Raw genomic sequence first — 19,858 nt, forward strand, 5'->3', positions numbered from 1 at the left:
AGAGAAATAATGAGGTTTCTCATCAAAATGATTGGCATATAATTATGAAACTGGCTTCTGAATGGAATGTCAAGAAAATCTCCTGAATGGACCTTAGGAAATAATAGATTTTTCAACTCTTGTATACGGAAAAAGCACATTAGTTTTATATTTAGGTAATTAGTACAATCTTCCAATAACATATTTGAATGGGAAAAACAGTTTCTACAAAAAATATACACAATATGGCACAAATAGTTAACATATTTTAATGCAGTAAAAGGGATTATAGATGTCTGGAGGCAATTTGCAGCTTCTGCATACTGTATTTACAATTTCTGTTTTCCCTGAAGAGGAGATAAGTTTTCATCAGAGGAAAAAGAATAGGAGTAGCACCCCTAGGGTCTTTCCTTTAGGTTTTGGGTGTTTGCTTTCCTTAAGTCACTCTATTAAGAAGCTTTCAGCTCCCAAACACAACTGTGGTACACAGTGTATGAAGATAAGAGGACTTAGAGATCTCATATCTCATAGTTCAGGTGATATCTCATGGGGAAGACCTGTGTGCAACCAACGGTAACTCTGATTATAAAATGGACAACACCTGCCTTCTTCAGTTAAGAAGATCAGAGTGAATAATGACTGTGGATGCCTAAAGTTCACTTATTTTGAGATCACTTGATTCAAACTCTTAACTGACAAGGAACTTATCTTTAGGGAGAGAATCAAAGGGAATTCAAATCCTGAGACGCAGATAGAGAAGTAGAATGAGAAGTGGGCACTGCTGATCCTAATTCAGCAATTATAAAATATAGGAAGACTCAGTCTAGGACAGAAACATAATACAAATTAAAAGCGAAAGAATTGCAGAAATACTCAACTAGATGAAAGGAAAATTCTGAGCAGCCACAAAGAAGTTAAAGAAAATATGCTACTTTTTAAAGCAGATTAAGAAAATTAAGAGGGTTTAGGGAGATACATTTTCTTTCAGAGTTATTGGTTCTGCAGAGAATATGTATGGGTGCATAAAGATGATAACATGGAGGGCAGCACTGTGTGCCTTTTGTTCTCTCCTCTTATGGAAAGATTTGAACTAACATTGGTAAAGAAGAAATCATATCTGTGTTGTGTTTCCTGTAATTAGTGATATACATTTGTATACTAACTAACTACAAAATCACATAAAGAGACTTCTTATTTTTCTTTAATAATGCCTTTGCAATTAGAAAAAAAAGATTCTAAAATTATATGGAAACAACAAAGAGCCCAAATGGCCAAAGCAAGTCCAAACAAAAGGAATGGATGTGGAGGCGTAATATTACCTGACTTCAAATTATACCACCAGGTTATAGTAACCCAAACAGTATGATACTGGTATAAAAGTAGACACATATTCGATAGTCACATGTGAAATAGTGAATCCTATAGCCACAGTGAAACTGGATCCCTATCTCTTATCACATGAAAAGTTTAACTTAAGATGAATTAAAGACTTAAATTAAGACCTGAAAACAGACAAATTCTAGAGGAAAACCTAGGGAAAAACTCTTCTGGTCACTGGTCTAGGCAAAGAACTTATGACTAAGACCTAAAAGGTAAATACAGCAAAAAGGAAAATAAACATATGGAACATAATTAAATGAAAATCATTCTGCACAGCAAAAGAAATAATTAACAATTAATGGACTAAACAGACAACCTATAGAATGGGAGAAACATTTGCAAACTATGCATCTGATGAAGGAGTAATATCCAGAATCTACAAGGAACTCTAACAAATCAGGAAGAAAATCTAATTCCATTAAAAAGTGGGCAAATGACATGAACAGACATTTATCCAAAGAAGATACATAAGCATTCAACAAACATATGAAAAAAAAGTTTCACGTCATTAATCAGCAAGGAAATTCAAATTAAAACTATAATGGTATACCATCGTATTCCAACCAGAATGGCCATCATTAAAAAGTCAAAAAACAATAGATGTTAGCATGGATGTGAAAGAAAATGCTTATACACTGCTGGCGGGAATGTAAATTAATGCAGCCTCTATGGAAAACAGTATGGAGATTTCTTGAAGAGCTAAAAGTAGATCTACAATTCAATCCAGCAATCTCACTGCTGGGTATCTATCCAAAGGAAAGGAAGTCATTTATATACATATGTGTATATATATACATACACATATATATAAATGTATGTATATGTATATATATACATATATATAAACACTTGCATGCATATATTTATTGCAGCATAATTCACAATTACAAAGATACAGAATCAACCTAAGTGTCCATCAACTGATGAGTGAATAGAGAAAATGTGGTGTGTATATATATATATATATATATATATATATATATATATATATATGAAATACTACTCAGCCACAAAAAGAAGACATGTCTTTTACAGCAAGTTGGCTCAAACTGAAGGCCATTATCCCAAGCAATATAACTCAGGAATAAAAAACCCAATTTTACATGTTTTCACATAAGTGGGAGCTAAGCTATGTGTATACAAAGCCATATAGAGTGGTATATGGACACTGAATACTCAAGGAGGGAGGATGGAAGGGGAATGAGGGATAAAATATCAAGCTTTGGGTACAAGGTACAATATTTGGCTGATAGGTACACTAAAAGCCCAGATTTCATCAATATAAAATTCATTCATGTAACCAAAAACTATATGTACCCTTAAAACTATTAAAATAAAAAATTAAAAAGAAAATGATGTCTTTGCTTCCTGAATCTCCAGTTAAACAGCTTCATCTTTACACCTTTAAAGTGGAAAGACTTAAGTCACTGTACCCAACAAAACATCTGATGTTGATCCAAGAACCCAGATAAACTTGACCTTGAAAGATGGTATCAAACCATCTGTTACATGGCTGCTATTCACCAAACCAGCAAGAGAGCAGGAAATAAGCTTTAATCAAGCTAACTTAGGCTTGTTACCTCCAAAAACTGTTCACAGTAAAATAACATCAATGAGCAGATGAATGAAAGTCTGAGTAGCACTGTGCTTGATAGTGATTATTAGCATTGTTGTTACTATCATTGCTATTATATTCTAAATAATAGTATACAAAATAGTATATATACTCTTATAGTATATGTATAGTATTGTGCTTATATATATTATACTGTGTCATAGTATATTAAATATTATATATCAAAATCTATAGTAAAATATATACATATTCTATAATATCCTAATACCCTAATATATAATGCTTTATAGTATCATATAGACTCTATTATATAATAGAATATAATATATATTCTATCTAGAATATATTATAAATATTAATATTCTATAAATTAATATGTTATAAATATAAATTAATACATAAGTATTCTATATAGAATATAGGGTATTATATCTTATATTTTATATATGACATAATACGTTTTACACAAACAGAAGATATATAATATTTATATATCTTCTAAACATAGATATATGAGATATATTTTCTATGTAAAGAATAATATTCCATATATTCTCTATATAGAATATATATATGAGATATTTGTGAACTTAAGTGGCATATGTATTATTTATTTTTCAAATTTTTAAAATAAGTCAATAGTGAGAATTATATTTATGTTTTATTTAGGATCATGTTTTGCTGCTGATTATGTTGAGATTAAGAGGTAAATAAAAGGCATGGACTCTGTTTTGCCCCATTTCCAGATAGATGCATATTTTCTAATCAAGCTTCCTCTTAGGGAAAAAGACTGTATTTCCTCTTAGGAAAAAATATGCATAATATTATATTATATTATACATTATTATAATACATATTATTAACATAATAATATATAAGTTATTCTCATAGTATTCCAACTTTCTGTGTTAAACATCAAAACTTCTTATAACATTTTGTCTTCATCTCTGTAAATTCTTTAAAAATGTTATGGATGATAATATTGGTTAATACCAGAAAACTAACGTGAAAATCATGCAACACTTCCCAATTTTCAAATTAGAGTGTATGTGATCAATAGCCTGCTTTTATAATTGTCCATTACGGTATTACTGTGGGCTATCTTTGTTTTAAGAATGTTTTACTTGCTGTAGACTAAAGTTTTAAAACAATGATCCGCAACTAGAAGTGATCTTGCCCCCCAGGGAACATTTGGCAATAAATTCATTATTTCATTTGTTTTTGATTAATTCAATATTTTTCTAAGAGGAGGATTGAATAGAAAATACGCATTTGTCAGGCAATGCATCAAATTAGAATTCATATATTTTATTTACCTCTTAATCTCAACATAATCAGTAGCAAAACTATGGACCTAAATAAAACCTAAATACAATTCTCACCACTGACTTACTTGAAAGATTTGAAAAATAAATTAAATACTCATGTATGCCACTTGGGTTCACAAAAATCTCATGCATAAGAACTACATGGCTAACCTCTTTGCTTCTCAAAGGCTCATTTAAATCTCTCTGCATATAAGGCAGCTGTTCTATTGCCGACTCATTCTGACTGTACCTTTTGGCTAATTTTGAGTGTGTAAGCAATCAGCCATGTGTACACCTTTTACAGGGAGAAGTGACTGACAAAAACTTGGAAATAATCTTTGGCTGAACTGCCCTGTTCTGTGAACAAAGAGTGGCTTATCTGATTGCCTGGAAGTTACAAGCATAGGAGCTCTGTTTTGCCGTCCATTTTGCCCTGGGATAAGGAGTTTGAGTTATCAGTTAGATGTTACTCTTTGCACAAAGCATGCTTTTCCTAAGAAAGGATAAATGTGCATTATAAGTTGTTATTTTAGAAAAACTTATCATATCCCAAAACGAGGTCCCTTGATCTCCTTCAGAGCGAAAAGAGTTTCCTGTTAGATCATTCTTACCAACAGAGCTGCTCATGTTGAGAGAGAGAGAGAAGAAAAAGAATGGAAAAAATAACTCTCACAGTTGCACAAAGGACGACTTTATAGGAGACCTTCAAACACTGAAAATCAGCCCAACGTCCTGCCGATCATTATTGAGACATCTGTATTCACTTCACAGGGACCCATGCACTAATCAGCCAGGAAGTGCAACAAGCACTGGCAGAAAGTACACAAAGATAAAGTACCAAGTGGTATGAATATTAAAATCATAAATACAATAAAACAAGATAATGAGTGTCCTCAATTATAATAAAGCTAAAGCCCAATTAAAACATAATCACTGACTTATTATTCAGAATTTTTTTTAGAGATCATATTTAGCTGATTTGTTACACTCATTTCCCTTTAAAAGATTTCATCATCACACTTTTTTTGCATATCCACTTTTTAAAAGATTCATTTATCCATCTAATTGAATAATTAGGCTTTTTTGATTAATTGTTTTAAACAGTTTCATGTCATGGGTATCTTCCCACTGAAATGCTTTTATATTATATTCTGTGCCCTGATGTTCCTGCTATAAATTACAAGTAATCACATCTTTTCACCTCTCCTTCTGGCACATCCAAAGAGGTGTAGTTTGAGAGTTTCCTACTGGTTCACTTCTCTATCCCTCACGTTCTTTTCTGGGTCTCACAGCTGTGAGTAGTTCTGACCTTCATCATGCGTAATCATTTTAAACAACTAAGCTATGAAGCAATGGTGACTCTCTAACTTCTTGTGTTCATCCCTGCCATTGCATACAAGATTCACAGCTTCAAAGGTTCCCCAGGGGTCCTAGCCCAGCAGAAAATCCTGATTATAAGTGACATTTGAGTGGATGTTTGGAATTAGTTTATTAACAATTATATCTAACCCAAGGCTCTTTATTAACAGTATCAAGACAGTCATCCAGGACAGAACCCAATGCTGCTGTGTTATCATGCCATGAAAGCAATTTTTCACATGGGAAATGATCTCAAAGATTATCTGAATGTCAGCATTGGGGAGATGATACCTCATTCTAAGATTGGAGAGTCTAAAATCATGGAAGCTAGTCTGGGGGGCTTGGAGTGGGACTTTACTTTGTGACAGCCACCTTGTTTCTCCCTGTAGATCAGACATTTCCATTCGAGAAATTAGACAGGCAGGGCTTGTCTGCCAGGGCTTGACTGCAGCTTTTCTTAGACGCACCTCACCCACTAATCCCACTTCTACAAAGGAAGTTAAAGTGAAGCGTTTCTGTTGCCTTAAATGCAAACTAGGTCTTCACTTGTCCCTAAAAGTGATTTAATTGACTTATAATAATTTAGAATATTCCTTGAATGTTGCTCTTTTACCAACAGACTGTTTGTAATTGCTTCTTAAATATCAACAATTCATATGTGACAATTTTATAAATATGGCACTAGTAGAGTTATTTCAGCTTCTCTTATGGGCAAGCAACCGAGAGGTGTCAAATAGTGTTGTGCTGAGGTGAGAGCATGGCACAATGTCTGTTTTATTTTCAGGAGTGTATTATGGCTGCCCCAGAAATGAAATGCAACCAGGTGAGGCCTTTTATCAATCTGGATTGGAATGTCTAGTTTTGGATTAAATATAAATGAAATTGAGCTATTAACACTCCAGGAGAAGAAGAAAAAAAAAAAAAAAACAGCCTTCTCAATGTTTTATCAGTAATCATGTCACTGGGGAACAAATGGGGGAGTAGCATAATTATTTAAAAAAAAGCATTTGTGATTACAGAGTACAATTATGGTTATTTTATATATTGATTAACCTGTTTTTTAAGGTAATAACTATGTTACCATTTGATTTCTAAGAAAGGAGCACATTTTCTTTTAAGGACTTGTAATACCAAAGATTATGGATAAGTCAAGTATCAGAACAAGGTGATTACTTAACATCTGTGACCAAGTAAAAGGCTAAAGGAGAAAATCAACCAACATCTGCACTGTCAGTAAAATACTTGGGGGAAAAAAAACACAAGTGAAGTGTGATTAATCACCATGGATGTATGATTGAGTCAATTGACTGTTACTTTTTCATGATGATTAATCAGCTACAAAAATTATAATTGTCCCACTTCTAGTGGCTGCATGCTGTGCCCGATGACATCAGCTGGGGCTATAGATACTCAATGTGTGGTTTTCAAAAGAATATGCAAATATGACTGGGTAAAGAGGGGTGGGGCTTCAACTCCATTGTAAGAAACACTACGAGTCCTTGCCCTTCTATTATGGTTTTAGTTTTCTTAGCAGCTTCCAGAGAGGGCAGTTCTTGTGCTATTATGACTATTTCATAACCTCATCACCACCACAAGGGAAAATTAGAGAAACCCATTTCTGCAAATTGGCCATTGTGATCTTGTTCAGGAGATGATCAGATCCTTAGTGATTCATTTTGTTCCTTTTGTGATTAGTACAAAATGGTGACATAAATATATGTACAAGGAATGATACTAGCAGGGAGTGGATGGGGATCTGGACTTTCAGCTTGTTTGCACATTTGACTCCTTCTGCATATTTGTGGAGCAAGGCAAAGAAATTGGGGTTACAAATATCCATCAGAGCTTATAAAGGAACATCTGTTCATTAGCTGTGACTCTCTATAGAGAAATGCCATCATCATAATAGGCTTACTTGTAGGTGTGAAGGTTGGTTTCAAAGACTACTTTCCCTAACATCACTAAAACTCCAAGGCAGTAATAAATCTTTGCAGCTGGCTCTGCTTACCTACTCCTCAAGGGGTTACTAAGAATCATCTGGTAGAGACTGAAGAACAGTGCCCATGTTTCTCTATAGGCTCGGATTTACTAGTAACACTGGGAATGTCATCATGGGGTTGAATATAGCTTTTTATCATTCTGCTTGATCCACTCATCTTTAAATGATTATCTTAAATTCATCATTAATCAGAAAACCTTAAAGTATTAAGATCTGATGAAATAACCTGATTAATTATCCCAAAGCAACTGAGTCTTATCAGAGTAGATCTAAACATACTGATATACTCTGTAGAAGGGCAAGATAGGGCAAAACCCTGGTCGCTCCAAGCATTCACTTTACGTTTCACTCTCTTACCCTGAGATGTCAAACTATGTTCAGAAAATGTAGCTCACTTAAGACTTGAAATTCAGACTCTGACTTAGCCTTTCAAAATGGGATGGTGTCTTTTTTAAACACCTTAGAGACAACATCTTCAAAGAAAAAAAATCATCTTTTACATTAATTAAATTAAAAGAAAGGATTTCAAATATCTTCTCAGCTAGTTCTAAGCAGGCAATACGTTTCTGAGCCTTCAGCTGTATGTAAAGTCCCCACTAATGATCTGTAATGAAGTACTTCTTTTTGCACATCCAGCATTTTCCCTTTAACGTTCAAGATATAGCACGAATTTGCCAACACTATTCCCCTTTTAGCACACTGACTGTACTTTTGAACCAAAGTACTAACAGGACTGGAAAAAAATACTAATTTTTCTACTTGTGGGTCTTAGAGCATCTACCTACTCCAATGCAATAAAACATAACCTGTGAACATGTATCACTCCTAATTTATTGTATTTTAAATAGAAATTATTAACAGCTCTTATATACACATGTTCTCTAAACCCATAGAGGCCTTCAATTTTATTAATATGAATCATTGAAGTCTCTCCAACTTCTTGTATTTAGATAAGAAAGAGAAACGTGGGAGCTCCAGTCTCTTGAGCTTTCTCTAGGTACCTACTAATTGTTAATTATTAGAGACTAACTAAGTCACTGAAGTGAGTCATTTGGCTGGTGTCTCAAATGCTGTCATTTACTACTACACAAATCAGCCTGGTGATAGAGTGTCTTTAAATTAGGTTACAACCATGCAGTTATTGGACAGGGAGTAATTGATAAAACCATTAGTAACACTTGTAGAGATAACAGCTAGCAAAATCATGCAACCATAATTATTCCTAATGGATACATGCTATAAATTGTGGCAAGAAAAAATCTTGCATTATCTTTCAATCAAATCTGACAGCCCTGGAAGATTACCTTAGACTAAATGATTGTGTATGAGAAAGTGACCTATCAAAATCTCTCTGCTTTTTCTTATCTGTTTTTCCTATGATATTATGGGTTTTCTTTCGTAATTTCCTTCGCTGATAGCTTTTGGTGTGAGTAAAATACAGGTCTTTTATTAGTTGTCTTTTCTGTGAGTTTTAAAAAGTATATATCCCATGTAATTTTTAATCATATGCAGGATAGATATTTCATAATGTCACATGGAGACAGTTATAGTTCAAGGCAAAAAAAAAAACAATAGACTATTTTTAATAGCATAACATTATTTGGTAATACGTAACTTTTCTCTGAATTTTGATATCAATATTCATTTTAGCAAAAAATGATTAGTGTTGTAATGAAAAAAAATTACAATGATTGATTTACTTTGATTCTTCTCCATAAAGGACAAATCTCTATGGAGAAAATACAAGAGACTTTAACAAAGCTTTCTCACTTTAATGATACCCTCTGTGGTGGGACATTTTCAAGACATGTGGACAGCAATAAGTGAGGAAAACATACCTACATACTTTCTGAGCACAACATTTTTTTAAATTGTAAATAAAATTTTCTTGATATTCATTTATTTTGTTGAAATTATCATTATAAATTGGACAAAAATCTTTCCAGTGACTTCCATAGCTTTCTGTGTCATTACTCTGTTTTCTAGTATGAAGACATTTCCACTTGTAAAGAATTAGTGATTGTCTTAACTGAATTTATTAGGAATCCGAAATATAAAGAATTTAAATAATTTTATAAAATTAAAATATCTTATTTTAGGGAAAGCTATATCTAGAACCCAGGTCTAATGGGGCCTGGTTAGTATTGTTTTTCATTAAGTCACAAAATTATGGATTCTCCTAAACATGAAATCAAGCATAGATGAGCTTATACGTAAGTGTCCTAAATGTATTTAGTTGACTCAAATAGTATTGACACATTAACAAAAATTATAGGTGTAATATTTTGTAAAGATGAGTGATGAACATATGGATTTTTAATTTTCTCTTAAAATTGGATTTTGAAAAAAGGCTTAGAGGGAAAGCAGTTAAAGAAACCATAAATTACTAATACACACATGTTTCTATATACAGCTATGTCTCAACTCATCTGAATTTTCCCATTCCTCCCACATTATTCTTGAGGTAATAGTAGGCTTAGATAGAGCTGCCCCTTTCAAAGAGGACTAACACTTAAGAACAACCTCACAGGTGACACTGTAAACATACCATCAAAAAGAAGAGAGAGAACAAATAATACATTTCAGACAAACATTTCTCTTTGCTCTAATATATTTGAAGATAAACATTAGCGCTAAAAAAAGCCTGAGAAACAAGAGCAGAAAAAAAGCAATACACTAGAAGAATGTAACACATAAGCTGATAGAGCTCTGAAGAGAAACTAAGTCAAACAATACACCCGTTTTATAAATTAACATGCATATCTGCGATTTATCACATAAACAAAACTACAGACAAAAAAACCCATAATTATCACAATAGATGAAGAAAAGGCTTTTGATAACATTCCACATCCCTTTATGTTATAACCCTCAATAAACTAGGCATTTAAGGGGCATACTTCAAAATAACAAAAGCCATGTATGACAAACCCATAGCCAACATTATACTGAATGGGCAAAAGCTGAAAGCATTCCCCTTGAAAACTGGCACAAGACAAGGATGCCCTCTCTCACCACCACTCCTATTCACCCTAGTATTGAAAGTTCTGGCAGGAGCAATAAAGCAAGAGAAATAAAGGACATCCAAATAGGAAGACAGGAAGTCAACTATCCCTGTTTGCAGAAAACATGATTCTCTATCTAGAAAATCTCATAGTCTTGGCCCAAAAGATCCTTGAGCTGATAAACAACAAAGACTCAGGATACAAAACTAATGTACAAAACTTACTAGCATTCCTATACACCAATAACAGCCAAGCTGAAAGTCAAACCAGGAACACAATCTCATTCACAACATCCACAGAAAGAATAAAATACCTAGGAATACAAAAATAAAATACCTAGGATACAGCAAAGCAGAGAGGTGAAAGACCTCTACAATAAGAGGATTTTGATGGCACATACAGAATTTCTATAATTATCAAAGCAATGAAAGTATTGACAGATACTGGTAAAAGATTGGCTCTCAATAAAATCTCAAAAAAATTATAATTTTGAAAGAAAATAAATATAAAATTTTGTCATTGTTAATATGCAGAGTGCTTACAAAGAAGGAAAGTGATTTGTCAGTAGCAAAAGGCATTAAAAAAAAATTGACTGCTACCTCAAAAAAAAAAAAATTACAAAACACTGCTCAGTGAAATCAGAGATGACACAAACAAATGGAAGAACACTCCATGCTCAAGGAATGGAAGAATCAGTATCAATAAAATTACAACATTACTCCAAGCAGCTTATGGATTCAATGCTATCAAACTACCAATGACATTCTTCACAGAAGTAGAAAAAAAAATTCTAAAATTCATATGGAACCAAAAGAGAGCCTGACTATCCAATGCAATGCTAAGCAGAAAGAATGAAGCTGGAGGAATCACATTGTCAGATTTCAAACTGTACTGCAAGGCCACAGTTACCAAAACAGCATGGTACTGGTACAAAAACAGATACATAGACCATGGAACAGAATAGAGAACTCAGAAATAAAGCCATACACCTACAACCATCTGACCCTTGGCAAAGCTGACAAAAACAAGCAATGGGAATAAAGCAATAAATAATGCTGGGATAACTAACTAGCTATATGCAGACGATTGAAACTGGACCCCTTTCTTACACCATATAAAAAATCAACTCGAGATTGATTAAAGACCTAAATGTAAAACCTAAAGCTATAAAAACCCTAGAACATAACTTAGGAAATACCATTTTGGACATAGAAAGTGGCCAAGATTTTATGATGAAAATACCAAAAGCAATTGCAACAAAGCAAAAAATTGACAAATGAAACCTAATTAAACTAAAGAGCTTCTTTTGTACAGCAAAAGAAACTATGAACAGAGTAAACAGGCAGCCTACAGAATGGGAGAAAATATTTGCAAACTATATATCTAACAAAGACCTAAAATTTAGACTCTATGTAGAACTTAAACAAATGTACGAGCATAAAACAAACAACCCATTAAAAAGTGGATAAAGAACGTGAACAGACACTTTTCAAAAGAAGACATACATGCTGCCAACAATCGTATGAAAAGAACCTCAACTTCACTGATCATTAGTGAAAGGTAAATCAAATCCACTATGACATACCATATCACACCAGGCAGAATGGCTATTTTTAAAATGTCAAAAAATAACAGATGTTGGTGAGGTTGTAGAGAAAAGGGAATGTTATATACTACTACTGGGAATGTAAACTAGTTCAACCATTCTGGATAGCAGTGTGGTGATTCTTCAAATAACTAAAAACAGAACTACCATTTGATTCAGCAATCCCACTACTGGGTATACACCCAGAGAAATAAAATAATTCTACCATAAAGACACATGAAGGCATATGTTCATTGCAGCACTATTCACAATACCAAAGACATGGAATCAGCCTAACTGCCCATCAATGGTAGACTGGATTAAAAATGTAGTGCATATACACCATGGAATACTATGCAGCCAGGAAAAATGAGATCATGTCCTTCCAGGACCATGGATGGACTGGAGGCCATTATCCTTAGCAAACTAATGGAGGAGCAGAAAACCAAATACTGTATGTTTTCACTTTTAAGTGGGAGCTAAACATTGAGAAAAAATGGACACAGAAATGACAGACACTGGGACCTACTTGAGTGACAAGTTTGGGAGGAGGGAGAAGTTCAGAAAAAAAAAAAAAGAAACAGGTACTGTGCTTAGTACTGAGGTGATGAAATAATCTGTACATCAAACTCCTGAGTCATGAGTTTACCTATATAACAAACTTGCACATGTACCCCTGAACCTAAAATAAAAGTTAAACTATTAAAAATAAATAAGTAAATTCATTAATACTGCAAAATAAAGCACAAAGAAGCAGAACAAACACTTCTCCAAACAGAGTCATTAGCTCATGCCTAAAAAAATTATCTAACACAGAATGTAAAAGAATAAGGAGTAAAAAAGAGAATTAAGAGGAACATAGTGGATATTGAAGAAAGTTAATATCCTATGTATACATATTGTGTTTCTAAAAAAAAGATTAAAAACAAGTAGGAGAAAAAAAAAACAGCCACAGAAATAATCAAAGAAAAATTCTTTAAAAGTTGGAGATAAAATATAAAATGATATTTCAGGGTAAACAGCATGTATTTAGAACATCAACAGTTATCTATATATTTTTTGTTTGTTTTTGTTTGTTTGTTTGTTCGAGACCGAGTCTTGCTCTTGTGCAGGCTGGAGTGCAGTGGCACGATCTCAGCTAACTGCCACCTCCACCTCCCAGGTTCAAGTGATTCTCCGACCTCAGCTTCCCAAGTAGATGGGACTATAGGTGCATGTTACCACGCCTGGCTAATTTTTGTATTTTTATTAGAGATGGGGTTTTACCATATTGGCCAGGCTGGTCTCAAACTCCTGACCTCATGATCTGCCCACCTCGGCCTCCAAAGTGCTGGGATTACAGGCATGAGCCACTATACCTGGCCCAGTTATATATATTTTAATAAACGTATTTAGCTGCAAATGTAGTAAAAATATCATCCTATGGGAATATGACCAGAAATATTACATATCTCATAAGATAGGTGACCAAAAGTGTCTACAAGCACATTTAATCTCCAGAGACAATGAAGAGATATTCATAACACACTTAAATAAAAATATAAAAATTGACCCAAGTGTTTTATGGCCTATCAAATTGTGGTATAAGCATAAAAGCAACAGAAAGATGTTCCAAAACCTGCAAGAATCCAAAAGATAAGGAATCCAGAGGCCTTTGAAAAGAACTATTTAGTGATCATATCCATCCATGAATCAAAATAAAAATTTGACAACTAAACTGTGGTGTGAAATAACTTAGAAATTATGGGTAAAATTATGGGTAAATTTATGACATTAAAAAATTAATAATACACCTAACCAAAAATGGAACATTGTCAGAGAAGGAAGATGGAAAGAAAATGTAAGACTACTCATTTTCTTTATGTAAGGTTATTGGAAGACATGTAAGTTTAATCAAAGTGAGGCTATATAATGGAAATGAATTATGTCACTGAATAGGGTTCTATTAATTTCTCTTATTCATTCAAGAAAAAGATATTAAGCAAGTTTATTTATGCTCTTCCAAGTGTTAAAATATATTCAGTCTACAAATAATAAACCTTATAGATACTTAAAAAGTTAAGGGATATAAGGGAGACTGAAAAGAACAACAAAAAGCTATTTCATAAAAAAAAAAAACTAAGGCATCAAAATGTAAATGACATGCATTTACCTACAAAAAGAGTCTTGCTGGATAGCATAATATTGTTCAACTTTATGCAGTGTATAACAGACACATATCAGATGGGTGGAAAGCAAAAGAATTGGTGGGGGTGCAGGGAACAAAGCAAAAGAGGAATAAAAGAAGAGAGAGAAAAAAGTCAAGATCTCAACATCTAAAATGGTTTAAATAAATGCAAAATGCATTATAAAAGACTGTAATGACAGAAAATATGTCACATTAAAAACACAACTGTAACAAAGATGTGACAAATAACATAGCATCACAACATGTAGAGCAAAAATCATCAGAATTAGAAGAACACACCTCAGCCTCTAACAAACTGAGTGGATGAAAAATAAGTACAATGATTGAGATCTAAGTAAAATTAATGTGATAGAGGAAGTTGTACACTTGAAATTATGTATATTACTTAATACTAGGTCATACAGTAAAACCACAGTAAAAATATGTACAATTGATTTTGACTACATTCTATGATTACAAATTGTAAAACTAGAAATTATTACTGAAATTGTAAGAAAAACTTCCAATACTTTGAAAATTTTAAAACATAAGGTCTCAAGAAACGCATGAATTTTTTTTTCTTTTTTTAAATTGCATTTTAGGTTTTGGGGTACATTTGAAGAACATGCAAGATAGTTGCATAGGTACACACATGGCAGTGTGATTTGCTGCTTTCCTCCCCTTCACCTATATCTGGCATTTCTCCCCATGCTATCTCTCCCCAACTCCCCACCATAAAAATTTTTTCAGGCCGGGCGCGGTGGCTCAAACCTGTAATCCCAGCACTTTGGGAGGCCGAGGCGGGTGGATCACAAGGTCGAGAGATCGAGACCATCCTGGTCAACATGGTGAAACCCCGTCTCTACTAAAATACAAAACAGTAGCTGGGCATGGTGGCGCGTGCCTGTAATCCCAGCTACTCAGGAGGCTGAGGCAGGAGAATTGCCTGAACCCAGGAGGCGGAGGTTGCGGTGAGCCAAGATCGCGCCATTGCACTCCAGCCTGGGTAACAGGAGTGAAACTCCGTCTCAAAAAAAAAAAAAAAAAAAAAAAAAAATTTTCAAAAAGGAGAAATTATAACTTAAATTAGAAACTACAGAAAAAATAAAATTACATGAATATACTATGTAGCAGAACCTGTAGGACACATCTGCAGCTGTTCTCAGAGAAAAATTTGGAGTGTTAATATATGGGAATTAGAGAAAGACAACCAAAAGACAAGGAAGGAATTTATTGAGATAAAATAAAAATATAAATTGACAGAAATTAGAAAAAGCTGGAATGTTCAAATAGGTCAAAAAGCAAGTTTGCCCTCAGGATAAAAAGTAAAATCTGTAAATCAATTTTTTATTGAAACACAGAGAAAACATCCATTAGAATGAAAAATGCAATCACAAACACATATACAAAGGAAAGTTAAGAGAATGCTTTCCTGATTCCATACAAAAACGTAAAAAAAAAATATAAAGTGAATACATATCAGAAAATATGTTAACAAAAGTTGATGAAAGACTAATGTGTCTTACTTTCTCCATTATAATTCATTTCTTTTCCTTTTTTCTTTTTTTTTTTTTTTAAGAGACATCATCTCTGTCACCTATGCTGGAAGAAGGGCTGATCATAGCTCATTGCAGCCTCAACCTCCTGGGCTCAAGCAACCCTCCTGCCTCAGCCTTCCACATAGCTAGGACTACAGATATGCACCACTAGACCCAGCTAATTAAAAAAAAAAAAAAAATTTTTTTTATAGAGATTGAGTCTCACTATGTTGCCCAGGCTTATTCTCCTGTTTCTTATTTTACAAGAATACCTATATACCTTTCATCACTATCTTATCACTATTGGAACTCATAATGATCATGGCAGTAAGATGCATTTGAAACTTTGTCCAGCAGGCTCTAGTCATAGACTTGGAGACTATTTCTCCATTTTAAGAGAAGATAGACTTGCAATGCCAATTCGATAGAGAAATGTGGAAGTAATACTCCTGTCCAAAAGCTGCTTTCTTGTTATTTTACTAAATAACTAATTATTGGAAAATTCCTCAAGGTTTATGGTGGCAAAATAAATTATATGAGATATTTCTTTGATTAATTAGACACAAAAATAGTTTTCTATTCTGTAAAGATCTTAATAATAAAATAAATTTACATTTAAAAAGACAAAACCAAAATCTCCTATTAGGTGTTGTAAGATTTCCCTTTCATTCACACTTGTGCGTTAATTAGAACTTGTTTTCTTCTTTTCCTTCCTTTTGAAAAGAATGCTTGAGAGCTTGTTTTATAGACACTTAAAATACTAATCATTTATTTCATAAACGAATATGTGATGCCAAATTCATCTTTTGAAGATTAAAGTAGTATTGTGTTTCTTCCTTATGCCCCATTTTACTCCTCTTGTAAACTTGTTTTTTTCTAATATATCTACATTTTATTGTTTTTAAGACAGTAAAATTTACATTGGAAAATATTATAATTTTTAGCTGTTACTGTAATTGTCATTTTTTGTGTTTTATATTTTTGTGTTTCATTGGCAATATAACTACTAACATGATTGCATCAAAATGTATGTTGTTTAATTTAAATATAACAAAACTTGTAAACTTTTAAGTGTCCATGGGACTAGCTGTTATTTGGTTTCTTTCATGGTGCAATGTACAGCTTTTTATAAAAATACGAGACATGAAACACTGATCAAATTCAATTTCCATCTCTATTTGCATGTAATTAGCAAACATCATTTCTTAAGTGTTTCTGTGGCCCAGTCATAGATGCATCAAAAAAGATAGAGTAAGCAGGTACACAGTGTCTGACAATAGAAAGTATATAAGCTGCTAGGAAAAAAGAATAATCATGGGAAATGACTTTAAAACTTACAAAGCACATGCAGAATAAAATTAGTGTGAATATTGCATTGTGATGGACAAAGTATAAGAGAAATTGGATGGAGTAGGGTTAATCAAGGAAGTTTCTGGCAATAGCTACATTTTGAACTGGTAAAGGACATGGAAAATTATTTACGGAGAAATATTGTCAATGTAATGCTCAAATGTAATTATTTTGTCTTGTTAACTCAGAATTTCTACAAACCCACAAACATTATGGCATTAAGCACAAAATAAGCCAGTTTATCCTCACATTTACTCATTTGATAAATCTTAGAGCAGTGATCTTCTCTGGTTAAATAAAAAAAAAATTTTTTAACATGTTTCCATAACATAAAAGTCCTAACAGATTGTCTTTTAACTGATCATTTTGATGTACTTTATAACCATTAACTTATTAATTCTCAGTATACCCCTTTGAGAAAGATAGAAGGGAGAATTATTATAACAGCTGATTATTAGTCAGAGAGTGAATCAGAGAAAGGTGAAACACCTCATATCAGGTCACACAATTGGTTAGTAGCAAAGGCAAAAATGAACCATGTCAGAAGTCCCCAGCCATAGGCAACTGAGGCTACCTTCAAAACATCAATCACTGAACATATTATGTTTTTTTAATGACATGTTAATGGTTTTACAAAACTCTCCTGGTTTAGAATATAAACTGGTATGTGAATATCACAAATTAAGTCAGTTAAATTAGTTCCAGTGAAACCCTTTGTCCTTTAAATGAAAAATTAACCAACTTGGTACATAGATCAGAGCCAGACTAGCTTTAATACACTCAAATTCATATAAACCTCATACTTCCCTGGAGAAAGTTGAGTGTCTAAAGATTTAATTCGAGTTCCAAGGTCAAGCTAAATAGATCTGAATTTCTTCTTAAAATGAGAGTTTCATTCCAATAAGTATCTGACTTCAATTTATTGCTTCTCATATTGGGATAGCATGGCCCAGGTCACCAAAGAAAGAGCAAATCACATGTTGCTACAAAGGAATGTCCTAGAAAGGTTATTTTTCCACTGGTCAGGCAGGGGGCAAATAAGCAATTAAGTGAACGGTTCTCTCCAAGAAGATGAGGCGAGAGGCAACAACTTGTGGTCTGCTTTACATCAAGAAACTTGAGTGAGTGATGCCCTGCCTTGCTTTCCAAAGGCTTTTGGTAAACATGGATAGCTTTAATTGTATTTTGTGGGCTTCAAAGTGTTGAAAACTATGTTTAAAAAACCCACAAAGCTATTATAAATAAAATCGATGAAAAAAAATTCTATTCTACTTTTTTAAAAATGCCATATCAAAAAGATTAGAATCCCAGAGTATGAACATATAGGAAAACCCTCACCTTAATTTCTAATTGATAACCATGCTTCATTTTGCCAGCATATCATCTAACATTAAGTTTTGTTTCTGTTTTTGTTATTGTGTGTTGCTTGTCATAAATCCACATTGTTTAGAAGCATTCTAACAATGCATATGGCTGAAGTGCCTAGTTTTGTAACTGTTTTACTTTTATAGATTTGGGAGGTGGGTGGGTAGTTTCTTTGATTTTTAATTCACATTTAATTCTGAATAGCTGAATTATTAGAGATAATAGAAAAATTCTGAATAGGTAAGGATCATGTTTCATTGGAATTTTTAGGAAAATGTTGTCCTTTGGGGTAGTAAAAGCCTTCCAATAATAGTGACAATGATGTGTGTTTTAGTGACACACAAAAACAATATTCGAGAACTTCATCAGTGAGGTAGTACCATATTTTTGACATAATTTCAGACCAGATCTTATTAAATTGAAGAAAATAGTGAATCTCAATTAACAGCATAATTTTAAATCAAGCTTTTAAAAAGAACATTTAAAAGCATAACTTAAAAATAGCAAAGCCTTGGTTTTATTATTAAGAGAATCAGAACATTAAAATACATTTCAGAGAGATATACAGTCTTGAAAATTCAGGATGACTTTTCCATAGACCTTTGGAAAGTGATTTCAAAGACAAATATATGTAGATAATTAGAGTATACTTATAAGAATATGAGACCCCGAGTGGATGGTGCTATTTGGAGACCATGTCAAATGAACAAAATTGCAGATGGGATATTGTTGTACTTGAAAATGTGGCAAGGTTGAAGAAATGAAGTCTGAGGACAGACTGGAATACTTGGAAGTGTGAAGTCTAAAAACAAAATCACTTAAGTATATTTAGTTCAATTATTTCAATTTTTAAATGGCCTAGATAATATCAATATGAACTGTTATTTTCAGTGTGGCACAGAAATACAAGACAAGAACAACATAAATGGCAATAAAAAGATAACACATTCAAAACAGACATCAGTATTATTCATGCCAAGAATAATAAATGTGCAAAAAGAAAACCAAAATGATTTTAGAAGAAAGAATATTATAGCAAAAATCCTGAGGTGGGTTGGAGCAAAAGAGAAATTCTGTAAAGAAAAGTCACTAAACAATCTGAGAGTGCAACCCATGCTCTTCCCATTTTCTATTCCCCGTAGTTCAGTACGTGGCGCTACGAAACAACTCAAATGTACTTGTGTGGCACCTCTCAGCATCCAGCACAGTGGGAAGCTAATAGCACACATATAATGTTTCTTATAAACA

This window comes from Saimiri boliviensis, chromosome 4, assembly GCF_048565385.1.
Source record: "Saimiri boliviensis isolate mSaiBol1 chromosome 4, mSaiBol1.pri, whole genome shotgun sequence".
Classification (NCBI taxonomy): Eukaryota; Metazoa; Chordata; class Mammalia; order Primates; family Cebidae; genus Saimiri; species Saimiri boliviensis.